The 13,121-nt window shown below is 44.1% G+C and overlaps 1 long non-coding RNA gene across 1 annotated transcript in view; it reads left to right on the top strand.

The window, feature by feature from the left end:
- Positions 1 to 9,558: 9,558 nt before the first annotated feature.
- Positions 9,559 to 13,121, top strand: part of LOC101692891 — a 17,396-nt gene continuing 13,833 nt past the window's right edge. Inside the window, exon 1 of the long non-coding RNA XR_001176647.2 lies at positions 9,559 to 9,900. This is a non-coding gene — a long non-coding RNA (uncharacterized LOC101692891). The remainder of the gene's footprint in view (positions 9,901 to 13,121) is intronic.

Here is a 13,121-nt window from a genome sequence, read left to right as displayed (position 1 = left end):
TTAAAAAAAAAGTATGACTATCAGACAGCCAGAAATTAGAGTTAACCTATTCTTCAGTTTTACAAACTTTGTTTAAAAATTAGTATTTCTGCTGTAAAAGCACATGGTAAATATTTTAATTACAGATCCTTATCACAATCCTTTAGTTGCAGTTCCCAAATCCTCAGACTGTGAAAACTGAAGTTAAAGGAAAAAAAATTTTTTTAAAAGTAGTTTCCTTAAAAAGGGAAATCTTAAAGCACATAGATTGTTTGGGACAGCTGAGCGGCATGCCAGGCCAATGGCGCAGCCAAAGACCCGGTGAGCTGTAACGATGGAGACTTCGAGAATTTTAGATGTGGATGGATACTCTACAAAGTACTTGGAAAACCTGGCCTGAACAGATACGAAGTTATTTTCCCATTTCATCTGATTATTTTTTTCTGCCACAGAAATATTAAGGTGTGTGATTATGGGCTGCTTCTTGGCTCTCTTTTCAGATACATTCTATTGCCCACGAATGAAGAAACAGCCATTTGAGAGACTTCTTAATATTTTCTTTTCCTGATCCTCCCAGTTTTGGTTTAAAGCAGATGTTTCCATTATCCCAGAACTGTGCCCCAAGATAGGATGGGAATGAACAAGTGCCAGGTAGAAAGGAGCAAAGACGCACAAGGAATAACTTGCCACGTTCTTAATCTTTTCCCACTTGCCGCCTTCTTCTTCTTCTTCTTCTTCTTCTTCTTCTTCTTCTTCTTCTTCTTCTTTTTTAAAGATTTTATTTATTTATTTGACAGAGAGAGAGAGATCACAAGTAAGCAGAGAGTCAGGCAGAGAGAGAGGAAGGGAAGCAGGCTCCCTGACGAGCAGAGAGCCCGATGCGGGGCTCGATCCCAGGACCCTGAGATCATGACCTGAGCCAAGGCAGCAGCTTAATCCACTGAGCCACCCAGGCGCCCCCCACTTGCCTTCATTTATGATTCTACTTCTTCTTTGGTCTTCAGAGTTCACTAGAGAACTCCCAAGTGAGAAAAAGAATTCTTTCCCACCCGGAACTTTTTCCTATCCAGAAATAGTAAATTGTTTCATATATTATTAATAATGTAACTTCCGCATCTCTTGCCACATGGGCTCCCAGCCCATGCTTTCTAGGATTCTTCCTTTTTGTACCTGGGAATTGTTACCTGCCAGAGTCTTGAAGTGTTCTTCTTCCTTACATGACCTTCCTTGTGAGTCTTCTGGCACTAAATACGCCATGATATTAAAATAGAATAGATTATATAACGTGAACACGAATGAATGTGTACACAATCTATTGAGTAAGATAATGTAAATAACATATGTAACACATTTCCTGGCCTTCTCTTGAGACTCCGTAACTGTGTGTCATCATCATTATGACGACAACCATGATGGTGGTTATTATTGTTCTAGTATCCAGAATCCCTGCACAGCCTTGTCATCATCCCATGTTCATTTCCCTGGGTTCTTCTCATGCTTTCTGATACTTTTTGCTGGGGCCAAAGCAAAGGCAGGGATGGCTCCCTCATTCTCTTGGAACCTCATGAAGCAGGCTGATTTCCAGCATGTCTAGGTCTTACCACAGATGGCATATTCATCTGGGTAACGACACACAGCCTCCATAGGACAAACAATTTTGTATAGCATGCATTTGGGGGGCAGAAAAGCCCTTCAGACTTATCCCAGAAAGGGGTCATGTTCCTTCTTCATAGATTAGCATTGTTAATTCCTCTTTTTCCTTTCTTCCAAGAAAGCCCACCTTTCCCATCCCACAAAAGAAAAATAAATCTTAACTCTGAGAACACCTCCACATGTTCCAAATTTGGCTGCCTTCTTGACTCTCCTAAAAGCAAATTTGAAAAATTATACCTTTCTTTTCCCAGGAAAATTTATATAACCTATGAATTATTTAGCCTTCAATCCCTACAGAGTCTTCATACATTTTGTTTTATTATCTTAATAACAAATGCGTATTGCAAACAAGTTAGAAAATAGATGCCAATTTCCATAAATTAAAAAAGGAAGTAAAATTATGTATACTTTTGACATCTAGGATTTGTTCTGTTAGCATGTAAATGTGGTGACTTCCATGTTTTCTCATATAGTCCAGTTCTCGGGATGGGAGTATCATGTACATGCCATTTTGAACCTGAATTTTAAAATTTTAATTTAACATATTTTGAAAATCTTTGCCTGTTAATAAAATCTGATGTGGTCCCAACATTGAGGTTCAATCTGGAAGGGAGGAGAGATAGGCATAATGGCTAATAGTCCTACTGCGGATTCATCAGCGTCCACACGGAGCTTGAAAACATGTCACTCTAGCAGAGAGGCCATTGTATCTCTTTTAGCTCTCTTACCTTGTTGTTCTTTTTAGCTCATCTCCTCTTAATGACTTTTATGTGCGGTCGGTGGGTTGTCCACCCTCCCCACCAGAATATACGCTTTGTGAGAGCTGAGATTCTATTTCATTTGTTATATCCCTGGCAGTAGAACTATATCGGGTACAAAACCAGCACTCAAACAAAATTTATTGAATTTATAAAGAAAGAATTCACATCAGGGGTGCCTGGGTGGCTCAGTGGGTTAAAGCCTCTGCCTTCTGCTCAGGTCATGATCCCAGGGTCGTGGGATCGAGCCCCACATCAGGCTCTCTGCTCAGCAGGGAGCCTGCTTCCCCCTCTCTCTCTGGTGCATCTCTGCCTACTTGTGATCTCTGTCTGTCAAATTAAATAAAATCTTTTAAAAAAAGAAAGAAAGAAAGAAAGAATTCACACCATGATCTACAATGATGTTTTTGTTCGCTTATTTGGTATCTTCTTTATTGTCTAGCCTTCTCCACTAGGATGTAAGCCTAATCCCTGACACAGTAGGTCCTCAATAGATAGTGTTTTTTTTTTTTTTTTTAAGGTTTTACTTATTATTTGACAGAGAGAGAGAGACATCACAAGTAGGCAGAGAGGCAGGCGGGAGTTTGGGGAACAGGCTCCCTGATGAGCAGAGAGTCCGATGTGGGGCTTGATCTCAGGACCCTGAGACCATGACCCAAGCCGAAGGCAGAGGCTTAACCCACTGAGCCATCCAGGTACCCCAGTAGTTTTTGATGAATGAATGAATGAGTAAATTGTATCCTCACTTGGTATGACTATAATAAAGTCGATTGTGTCAGAAACATTGTTACCAGATGTCCATGTTCTTCCCACATTTCTCAGCATCCCATGGAGAGAGAGAGAGAGGGAGAGAGAGAGAGAGAGAGAGAGAGAGAGACTGCAGCTATGTGACAAGTTCTGGCCAATGGATTATGAAAGGAAATAACCTGTGTTACTCTGGGGATGAGGCAGTTATGAACCAGCATACTTCTTGCCTCTCTTTCTTTCTCTGGCTTGGAACCTTAGGGGCCAGGTGTTTCAGCTGACATAGCTTAGGGTGGAAGAAAGACACCCATGCCACATCAGATTGTAGGTAAGTGAGAGAAACAAAGTTTTTTGGGGGGTTAATCCACTGATATTTTAGAGTTTGTCTCTTTAGGGCTTACAGCAACATAACCAAGACTATCCTGACTAGTACATATATAAAACCAGATACAATGCAGATATAATATAAAATTAGAAATGTGTTCTTTGGCCATGGACTTCAACAAATCTAATTCACATAAACTAGGATGTAGCCTATGATTTTGAACTCATGGTTTTATTTGCTTTTATGACACCCATACTGCTGAAAGGAAAGGATAGAGCCTGAAAATGTTCTGAATATAAATGAGATTTCTTTAGATGTGTCAGGGGTTTGAAATAAAATATTTTAGTTTATTATACTATCTAGATTGTTTCTATTGTAAATTCTAATTTCACCTAACCCATAGGTTGTTTATAATTTTGAACAGGAGCAATTCCTTCAGAGATATAGTAAGAAACAAATTCTTGTACTCTTGGGGTGTCATATTTTCAGGCTGACAGCTGCTAAGACGGCAAGCATGAGTTAGAGAGTGCTATTGGCTTGCAGGAGTCAATCATTTCCCTACGCAGAAGTTCCCAAACTTTCTCAGCTCCTGGTTAGAGTCAACCGAGTAGCTTATTCATTGGCCGTAGGCCAAAAAATAAATAAAAACATTTCAGATTATTATGTACTCAGGTCCGAATAAATTACCAGTAGTAATTTGTGCCTGACAGATGTTGTCACTTTTCCCTCAAAAATTTAAAACTTCCTGCTGGGCCCGTCTGATTCACTGCAGTGACTTAGGGCACCTCAGCATGCAAAGTTTGAGAGCTCTATATTTCTTTGATTTCATATTTGTGAGGCTTTGAGGAGCCCTATCTTTTGAAAAACTCCTGGCCTTTTGAGAGCTTCTGTATTGGTGTAGAGAAATCTGAGTATCTACTGACAACATACCGAAAGGTCATAACTTGAGCTTCCAGTGAAATTTGGAGCATTTGTTGAGTTTGTTGAAATTGTGGGCATTGTTCTGTATGTTTCACATTTCACGGAAGAAAGTCATCAGAGTAGATGACAACAGACCAGTCCCTAGACAAAAGAGTGAAGTGGGTAAGCTAGTCTTGGTGCTTCCAACCTCTGTTCTCTTGGCTTCCGGGAGTCCATGCTCTTGGGCATTTCCTGTGACCTCTCTGGGTAATCCTTCACAGCTTCTTTGATCAGCTAATCCTTGCACTGGAGCTCTTAACAGTTGACATTCTTCAAGTCCTAATCTTAGGTTTCAATTATAGTTTATAAGCAGATGGCTTCCCAAACCTTTAATTTTTTTTCTTCATACTGTGTTTCCCTTTTAAAATCACTTGAGTCCTTTAATAAAAGAAAGTCAACATTGCCAGCCATGTGTAGAGATCTTGGGAGGACAGAAGGCTAGGGTAGTCAGGAGGTATTTCCTCAATGTTCCTTCCCTCAGGTCCCATTGAGGGAAGCTAGATCCTATGAAGGGAGTGGAAGCATTATAAGTCTGGGTGGTGACCAGCAGTATAGCGAGGGGGGCTCTCGTAAGGCAGGACCCAAAGGAGGAGACACATGGTACCCACACATGATGTCTGAGGAGACAACCTCAGAGAAACTTGAGAGGCAAAGCTTCCACTTTTTGCAGTATGCTGGACCAGGGGGTTCTTCACTCTAGACTCACAGGAGAATCACCAGGGAGATTTTTTTTTTTTAAATGCCAAAGTCCCACACTGACCAATAAAATCAGATTTAGGAAGAGAGGTTTGAGTATCATTTTAAAAAGCTCCTGGGGGATTCCAGTGATTAGTCAGAGTTGAGAGCTGCTTTGCTAAAGGAAGCTGACCTGAGAAACCAGTAGAGATGAGGCTGGGGAACACTGAATTTGAACCTCTTCTGGTCTACCAGCGCATTCAGGGACTAGGTTCTGGATCTGCAGGCAGACATCTTGCCATAAACCCAACATGAAGGACTGTGGAACTAAGATATGGAAAAGAGTGTTTCTTGATGACATCACTTGAGACATTCCCGAAGCTAGCAATGTGTCTAAAAACTTCAGCTTTGTATACCATTATTTCTCTCTTACTTAAGCAAGTATGGCTTGGGTTTACTGCCTTTGTAAAGGGAGACAGCTGAGGGCTGCTTTCATGGTTTTTACTCCCTATTTCTCCCTTCCTTTTCAGAGACTTCAAGAGACATTTACCTTTTATGCCTTATATTAAGGACTTTGTTTTTGCTTTGTTTGGCAGGGTCTACTCCCTGTGTCCCAATATTTGTTCTCCCTTTCTTTCATGTAGAAAGCTCGGCTAGCTAGAAAAATAAAGACAATTTTGAGTCTCCATTGCAACTATGGCCAGAAGACTGAGTTTTGGCCAATAGGATGCTAGCAGAAGGATAATGTGATAGCATCCAGAATTCTTAAAGATGGCAAGACATTCTTCCTCCATTTTGTTATCTCAAACATGGATGTCGCCATCCTTGACTCAAGGATAAGGCCATACTTTAGGAATGGGACAAATGCAAAGTGCAAATCCTGGGAATTCCAGGAAGCAGAGCCACCACATTGACTCTGGCCTGATGCTTCCAGAGTTCATTTATGTGAAAGAGAAATACTTTCTATCTTATTAAGCCAATACTATTTAGGGTTTTCTGTCACTCAAAGCTGAATCTAATCCCAGCTAATAAGCCTTATTAAGTTTCATCTTGATAGACTTGGGCCATTACTTTGTGTCTTTGGGTACTGATGTCATCATTCAACATCTCTCCCCCATCCAGCTCTCTGTCATCTGTTAATAAGATCAGTGTGCCATCTGTGCCTCCATCTGAGTCATTAATAAAAATAGGATCTGGAGAGGGCTAAGAACAGCAATCTCCAGCCTACTACAGAGAGCCCTCTCTTTGGGTGATCTATGCATCCGCAGGTGGACACAGGTGGTGGGTGGTGCAGAAGGAAACTGAGGAGTGTCTGCCATAGATCCATGCATCTCAACCTTTGGTGCGTATCAGAACCACCTAGAAGGCTTGTTAAAACACAAACTTCTATGGGGTGCCTGGGTGGCTCAGAGAGTTAAGCCTCTGCCTTCGGCTCAGGTCATGATCTCAGGGTCTTGGGATGGAGTCCCGCATCAGGCTCTCTGCTCAGTGGGGAGCCTGCTTCCTCCTCTCTCTGCCTGCCTCTCTGCCTACTTGTGATCTCTGTCAGGTAAATAAATAAAATCTTTAAAAAACAAACAAACAAACAAACAAACAAAAAAACAGACTTCTAGACCTCAGCCCTGGAGTATCTGACTCTATATGCCTAGGTTGAGGCCCAAGTAATTGGTTTTCTAATTAATTAGTAATTAGAAGTAAGTAATTGGTTTTCTAATAAATCCCAGGTGATGCTGATACTGGTGGTTCAGTGACCACACTTTGAGAACTATTACTCTATGAGTTTTATTTGGAAGGTGAACTACAAAAGAGAGAGAATATTTAAAAGTGGCTTGACCATGGAAGGCAAGTCTTTTGAGGAGAATAAGAGGGGATAGATAGCACAGTATCAGGGAAGGTTGGATTCTGATAGGACTGGGGCCCTGCATTGTGGCTTATAGGAAAGAGACCAGTAAGGCTGAGCACCGATGAAGGCAGACTGGGCCATTTGCTTTGAGGAGGCTGTGGGAGCTCTTGTCCAGTGGCTTTTCTCTCTTCTCAGGGAAGATATGCAAGGGCATTAACTGATGTGAGGGACAGTAGCTATGTGAGGAGAAATTATGAAGGAGTTTTTGCCCATGCAGTGTTCCAGTGTTCCGGGGGAGTGTAAGACACTATGTGTAATACATAGTTGCTGTGATACACTCTAGGGAAAGATAGGAAGACTCCAGCAGGTTGAGTGCCCCTTTAAGGAGTTAACTGACTAATGTTCATATTTGTACACTACTAGGAACATCTAGATATTAATCTTTCAGCACTTCTGGGGAATATATGGCACGATATCCATCAAGATGTCTCCAGGCCCAGGGATGCCTGGGTGACTCAGTGGGTTAAGTGTCTGCCTTTGGCTCAGGTCATGATCCCAGGATCCTGGGATCAAGTCCTACATCAGGATCCTTGCTCAGTGGGAGCCTGCTTCTCCCTCTGCCTGCTGCTCCCCCTGCTTATGCACGCTCGCTCTCTCTCTCTGTCTCTGTCTCTCTCTCTCTGATGATTTAAAAAAAAAAAAGTCTCCAGATCCAGAAAAGTACTTGGTGAATGCTCAGTTCACAGTAGAGGGGCATGTGAAGTTCAGTTTGTAGTTTAGATGGTCCGCCCTGGAATGAAATGAGTTTGTTAGCTTTTACACGGGCATGTTTTTTGTTAATGTGTGACTGTCTTAGGAGAGATAATGCTTTATACATGGTTGGAGTATCACACCTTAAAACAGAAAAAGACTACAAGTGTATAAGCACCAAACCTTGAAAAGCAGTGTGGAAACTTCATTCTTTCCAGAGTAGTTGCAAGAAATTCCAACAGGTGTTGCCACATATATGCGCATTTAGGCGTACTTCTGACACATTCGAACAGCCAGAATCATGGTTCCGCAGGCTCCTCTTTGGGCATGTGAAAAATAGGGGAATAAATCTGGGGGCATTTGGAATGGCTTCCCACCCCCACCAGAGAGGTAGGGATTGGCCTAAGATCACTGTTGGTTCTGAGAGGAAGAAATTAAAACCAGTAGAAAAGCAGAGGACAGCTCTATCCCTAGAACAGCTCCCCAGAGGACAGGGTGGTGACCAGCTGTCTCCACGTGCTTGGGAATAAGGAGGTGCCAGGGATGTGGGATTTTCAGTGCTAAGCCTCTGGTAGTCTAGGGCAAACCAAGACAAACTGATCGCCCAAGCAGGGGCTGCCCCTGGTGCAGGGGGAGGAGGGACCCCAACAACAGTGAGCGCAGCAGGAGTGAGGGCTGTTTTGATCAGTGGGAGGAGAAACCGGGCGTCGCGAGGTCCGCCCAGCCCCGTGTTGGGTGTGGTGCTCACCTGGAGGACCTGGTGCCGTCCGCGCGCGCGTCTGGAAGGCTTCATCTCTTCTGAGGAAAGGGCTCCTCGGTTTCCTTTTGTACCAGGTCCTGCAGGTCACTAGCCAGTTTGCAAGTTGTGTAGGAAGCGAGCTGGGGTTTCTGTCTTTATTTCTAGGAGGCCTGATGAAGAGATGAAGACCGGTTCTCTCTCACTCCTTCCTCACTCCCTTATCCCTTGCCCCTCTCCCTCTCCAAGATCCTCTCTCCTCTTCTCCCTTCTTCTGTCCTGCTCCCTCTTTCTGCACCTCCTCCCTCCTTTTCTGCCCCTTACCCCCCTTTCTGTTTTTTCCTCCCCCAGTCTCCATCCCTGTCTACCCCTCCCCCTCTTTCCTCCCTTGTCGCCCGCCCGCTGTCCTCTTCTCCCCAGTCCGGTCTTCCCCCTCCTTCTCCCCGCCCCCCCTCTTCTGTCTCCTCTTTCTGGTTCAGCAAAACCCACTCGAGGTATTTCTTTACACGTTCGTTTTCTACAGGCCACGCTGCCTTGGCACACGTGTGAGTGCACACAAACCCCAGCTTGGCTCGGACGCAGCGTTTCCACCCGGGATGCGTTTCTCCCCGCCAGGAAAAGGGAGCAGAGGGAACCGATAAAGTATGCAGGGAAGTTTAAGACAGTGGCAGAAATGCCAGCTAAGGAATCCCCCGAGGAGAAGAAGCCACACGGAACTGGACATCAAAGGGAAAAACCCCAGGGAAGATGAAAAGGGAGATCATTGTAAGTTACGAGAGTTTTCAAATCGAGGGGGTAGTGACAGACACTTCGGCGGAACCCGAGGGAGAGTTAAAACCCGGGAGGGTGGGTGGTGCCCCGAGGAGGGTCCCCGGACAGATTTCTCCTGTGGCAATTTATATTCTCTCCAGGTGACTCTTCTTTCCTTCTTGAATGTTGACATCAAGAGTTTCAAACGAAAGGGGGGGTGAAAGGGGGGTTTCCTTGCGGGTTTTCCGCGCGCTTCGGCCGCGCCCCCGACCAGCGGCGGGGAGTGCCGGGAGGCCTGGAGGCCCCGGGGCGAACGCCGCCGAGTTCCGAGGGTGACGCCTTCGAGCCGGTGTTCGAGCGGCCGTTCCAGGGCTGGAGGGGACCTTCGAGAAGCGGCCGGGCTCCGCCGAGTCCTCCCCGGGCCGCGCCTCCTGCCGGGGCGGTGGAGCCCAGCGCTGCTCGCGGGGGTGGGGCGGGGAGGGCGAGGCAGCGGGGACTCGGGCTCGGGACTCCCGGCCTTCGGCTGCAGGGACGCCGCCCTGCCGTCGCGCAGGGTCGGTGCCGCGGGGCCGCGCGGGAAAGACGCAGCCTCTGAGATTTCCGACGTATTTCTCCTTCTACCGGGAGCTGCCGAAGCCCTAAGAATGAGGCCCGGGGACCGGGGTCGAACCAGGCAGGGATTCCGCCCCAGGGGCTGAAAGGATGCTCCGGGCTCTGGTGCCTGCAGGTAATCAGGACGGCCCGCTGCTGCAGGTCTAGGCAAAGCCCTCTGAGCTTCTTGGGGTGGGGGCGGGGAGAGGATGCTGTAAATACAAAGCATGATCTAGCTGGGGGAAAAAAAATTATTTTTAAAGCTCAGAGAACTTGGCAGCCTGCGTGTGTTTGGGTCCCGAGTTATATTAAACTAAGTGATGAATGACTTGCAGGCAATGAGGCAGAAAGGCAAGACAGAGGTTTCCAAGTGGCTGCCAGTATATCCAAAGCAAGGGCATCAAACTCTGGTGTCCTCCTGCTTTCTTGCTAAAACAGCCTTCCAGAGTAAAGGTTGCTCCTCGTTGAAGCTCTGCTTTAACAATATTGACAGAACAGGATCGCTGATACATGATTTAAAAACTATTGTGAATATCTAGACAGTTACAGTGGTCACTTTTATGAAATAGTAGGCATTGAAACATTTTGTTGGGGTGCTTGTGACGTCAATTCAGGTCTGCCTTGGAAAACAGACCACTTTTGCGTGTGTTAAGATAAACGTTTCCCAGCAAGATAAATATTTAGAATATTTAAGAAAACGACGACAAGGTCAACATTTTATGAAGGGAAGAGTTAATTGAAATTATTGTTGGATGGTGAATATTTAATTTCAAAAGATGTGCATCTATCATTACCGTTCTCCTTTGTAACCGGTTAAAACTTAATTAAAATCTATTTTTAGCAGGTTTTTACCGAAGAGTCCACTAGAGGGCAGCATTCGATAAAGGTTTAATAGGAATCCGCGTTAACAGTAATTTACAGATATCACAGAAGCTTAATTTGTTTTATAAACAATGATAATCATAGAAACTACTATCTTGCTTCCATCGGCACAAAAGAAACCATACATGCTTGGTTGCTACATGGGGTAAATAGTTGTTAAAGCAGCAGATCCTAAGTTGGAGAGGGTGTGTGTGTTTTACAGTTTTCAAGATGGAAAAAGCAATCAAAGGAACTAAAAACAATTTAGGTAGTACTTTACAAGCCCTGGATTGATCCCATCGGCTTGCTAAAAAGGAGTTTGGTTGTTTTAACCCAATCTCCAACACACTATTTACCCTCCCTGGGAAACCATCCAAATTTGGCTGCATTCCATATTGCTAGGAAAAGCTTAGAGTCAGAGCCAGCTGCCTGTTTGACTGAGGTGGCAGAACAGCACGAGGAGAGGTTTCAGGCTATTTTCCAGGGGCTAGAAACATCCCTGCCACACCCGTTGTGCAGTAATGATCAGGAGGTGGCCGGGGAGATATGCCTGGTGCAGAGAGTTTAGTCAATAAATGTTGGTTTCTCTTTTCCCTGTAATCGTCTCCTGACTTGTGATGTTGCTTGAATTTGTGTGTTGTACTTATAATTAAAAAGTTAAAGAAATGCATGCACATGGCAAACAAACAGTATAAGAGGATACATGATTGAAACATCTTTCAGACCCCACATGGCATACCTCTCCGGAGGTAACCTCCAGCGATGACTTTCTGTGTAGTATTTAGAACATTCCAATGCAAAAACATGCCTATATAAGCATATGTATATACTGTACACATTTTTATACAAATAGGAGCATATTATATCACTGGTAGTCTGTATCTTACTTTTTAAAATTCAACAATGCATGTTAGAAATCTCCTTATCTTATTGTTTACCTTTTTCAATTTTATTTCTCAGTGGCAGGAACTACATACCCCCCTCCCTTTTTTTCTCTTAGTGTCAGAGAGAGTACTAGCAACATAGGAAGTGTTTAATACCATTCTGGGTTTGATTGGGTGAAATGCCAGTCTTCCCCTGATGAGGTAGGACAAGAAAGATGGAAGAGTTCGAGTCACACTGAGGAATTTGTTTTGTTCATTTCCAAAAATAAGTTAAAAAACCAAACTCCTTCCCCCAAGAACTAGGGACGGTACATCGGGTAATCTTAACTGGTATTTTTCTTAGACCCTGATGCTTGAAATTGACTGCAAAAATCTTGCATTATTTTGGTCTGTGGGTTGTCTCAGCTCCTTTCACTTCTTTTATTCGTCAGTTTGGCAGGTGTTCATAATCTCATTACTATGACTGCGTGATGACAGGGTATGAAGGGGCAGCATTCATGTAAGTCTAGTGGTTCCGCGCTATGTAGCACTGATTATGGTTCTCAATTTTTACCCCCTTGAGCCTCTATCAGAAGGCCCTGGGCCCCTCATCTCTCATTTTAAAGATTGTGTATTAGGATAGATGAAATCACAAACAAAAATCTTAGTACTTTTTACGATATATCCTTTGTTTAATGTTTACAGCCTTGATTTGAGGAACACTTTTTTTTTTTGTTCCCAAAAGATCTATGTATTTTATCATTTAGAAAAAAATCATACCTAAAGACTTGATTGTGATATAACTTCTTAATTTTTTTTTTTTTTCAAATCTTTGCATAGTTTTAACAGTGAGGTACAACCATTTCATACTGAATGAAGCCTAAGTCTGGTTGGGGTGGGATCACAGTGAATCTGAAATGTCACTTTCCTTCCAAGGATTCAGGTGTCAGCCAACCAGACCGTTGTGCTCCCACTTTCTTGCTTCTGGGCCTTATCCTCTGTTTCTCCTCAGAAGTTCTACCGGTTTCTTAAGGCACAGCTTCAATGCTACTATTTGCATTCAAGCCAGTAGACTCTGAGGTACTCCATGTGCAGAGATGGATTCGTGGCTCTGGGGAGACAACATGGATAAGGCTTGGTTTTTTCCTTGCAGTAGCTTTTGGGTGATGGGGACCACAACCACATGGGCAGTGCTACAAGGGAGGCCTCCCCTGTGCTGTGGGAGAACACAGAGGGAATGACTAATTTGTACTGGGGATGAACATGTGTCTTCTTAGAGGTGATGTTTAAGTTGGTTTTTCAAGAGTTTGAAGCCCTTGGTTGACCAGTTGTTTGTCAATAGAAGGCTGTTCCAGGTCTGAACAAAGGCTGTAGATATTTTCTAATGTTGAGAAATGGGAGAATGAGGGAGAGTCTTTGTCTAAGGGTAGGGTGCTATGGAGGAGGCTGGAGGTAGACCATGTGTAAGTTCTGAAGAGCCTGAATTGTCCTGCTCTTGGAATGGACAGCCATGGAAGAATTCTATGTAGGGGATGATTGGATGGATGACGATTGCGTGAGTTACAACAGGGATCATACGATGTCCAGGCAGGGGGAGAAGATTATGTTGGTCTTGTACATACTGAGTTTAGGG

This window comes from Mustela putorius, unplaced genomic scaffold (assembly GCF_011764305.1).
Source record: "Mustela putorius furo isolate JIRA1106 unplaced genomic scaffold, ASM1176430v1.1 tig00003846_pilon_pilon_pilon, whole genome shotgun sequence".
Lineage (NCBI taxonomy): Eukaryota > Metazoa > Chordata > Mammalia > Carnivora > Mustelidae > Mustela > Mustela putorius.
The sequence above is the reverse complement of the archived record's forward strand: the minus strand, read 5'-3'. Positions and strand labels throughout refer to the sequence as shown.